This window comes from Arachis duranensis, chromosome 4, assembly GCF_000817695.3.
Source record: "Arachis duranensis cultivar V14167 chromosome 4, aradu.V14167.gnm2.J7QH, whole genome shotgun sequence".
Lineage (NCBI taxonomy): Eukaryota > Viridiplantae > Streptophyta > Magnoliopsida > Fabales > Fabaceae > Arachis > Arachis duranensis.
Window position 1 is genome coordinate 96,064,484 of NC_029775.3, and position 2,121 is coordinate 96,066,604.

The window sequence follows — 2,121 nt, forward strand, 5'->3', positions numbered from 1 at the left end:
CTTTTTAAAGATAAATTTAAAAAATAAATTATTTTTTAAAAATTAATTTGACTATTATTCTATTAATAAATTTATTATATATTTCTGATTTTACAATCAAAATATGTCACATGTCATCTTTTTATTACAATTGAAATTAAATCTTTTTCTCTAAAATTAAGGAATCTTCTTCTTCTCTTTACTAATTTTACAACTAAAATGTATCATATGTCACTTTTTCGGATTTGGATCTTCTAAAGTTCGAATTTTACTTTAAAAGGTAAAGTGTGATCTTCTACCCCTTGAATGATTTCTCTTTTATATTTATTCTTGGTCCCACCTATGAAATAAATGGTGAGAGATCACACTTTATTCTTTAAAGTGAAATTCAAACTTTAGAGGATCCAAATCTCACTCTCTCATTGTGATTGAAATTAAATATTTCCCTCTAAAACTAAAGAATTCTTCCCTCCTCTTTACTAATTTTACAACCAAAATTGCCACATGACACTCTCTAATTGCAATTGAAATCAAATTTTTTCCTCTAAAATTAAAGAGTTCTCCCCTCCTCCCTCTTCCTTTCTCTATTTCTCTCATTGCTTTAACCACTCTATCTATTTTATATATCATTATCAATATCAATGACTAATTTGACAATCAAAATGTGCAACATGATATTTTTTAATTGCATTAAAATTAAAATATTAAAATTGAAATTGAAATATAACTATATTATATATGTATCATATATTACTATCTAATTTAATAATCAAATGTGTCACATAACACTCTTATTAAAATTGAGAGAAAATATTTTTTTTCAAAATTATTAAACTCCCTTCCTAAATTCTCTCATCTATCTCTTTCCATTTTTCTATTTCTCTCTACTATTTTTACTCTATATATAATTTATATTTTATATTAGTAATTTAACAAATCAAAATATGTCATATGATATTTTTTTTACAATTAAAATAAAATTTATTTTTCCAAAATTAACGAACTCTCACTCTCACTCTCATTCTTCATCTTTATCTTTCTCTCTCTTTTCTCTCATTCTCTATTTTTTCTATCTTTCTCTTTTACAGAAAACAAAATTAACAAAATAATATAATTTTAAATAAAAAATATTATTATTATATACATAGTTTTTTAGTTTTTTTATTTAGTTTTAAATTTTCACCGCTTATCTTTTTAATCTATATTTTTATTTCTCTTCTTTCAAATATTTATTATATATAATTTGGAGAAAATACTAATGTTATAATTAAAAGTTAGAATCAAGATTTAATTATTTTAAAAAAATTAATTTTGAGTTAATTTTATAACTATCAGTATAATTGTTTAAAAAAAATAAATTTGAGTTAATTTTATAACTATCAATACAAAACTTTTTTATGCTAATACCTAATTATATTTTTATATACATAGAAAAATATTATTTTTAAATAGCAAGTATAAAAATTAATTATTTTTATTTGTGCAACAGACTTAACAGTTAACATCTAATCAAATGTAAAAGTATACTCGTTAAATTATTTTAAATTTTAGATAACGAATATTAAAATTAATTATTAATAAAAAATTAGACTTTTTCATATAAAAATAATAACTAAAAATTTTATTATTTAATTTTTTATCTACAGATGCCTTAGTTTTTTTAGTTAGAAACTTTTGTCAACTTATGACTTTTTTTATAAAAATAGTTTGATTTTATAAATAATTTATATCATGTATAATTTATACTATCAGAATAAAATAGACCGTAATTTTAAAAAATTTATATTCCCGTAATATTATTATGGATAAAAATACTAATCTAATATAATATAACCATTTCAATTAATGTGTCAACTAATATTTCCTCAAATATATAAATAAACTAAATTTTTTAATAAATATTAAAAGAAAATTAAGTGTGATCTGAACTGACTAAGTCAAAAATTAAATGAAAACTGCTTCAAAGATAGGCTGAACAACCTAAATATTTGAGAAGCTGCAATTCTATCTGTAATTCCATTAGTAGTTGCAAATTGCAATCGTATTCAAGGATATATTTACATAGCTTTTACATAGATTAATCTGGACTACAGAAAAAATATAGAAAGCCCTATCACGACAACAATAAATTAATTTTCAATC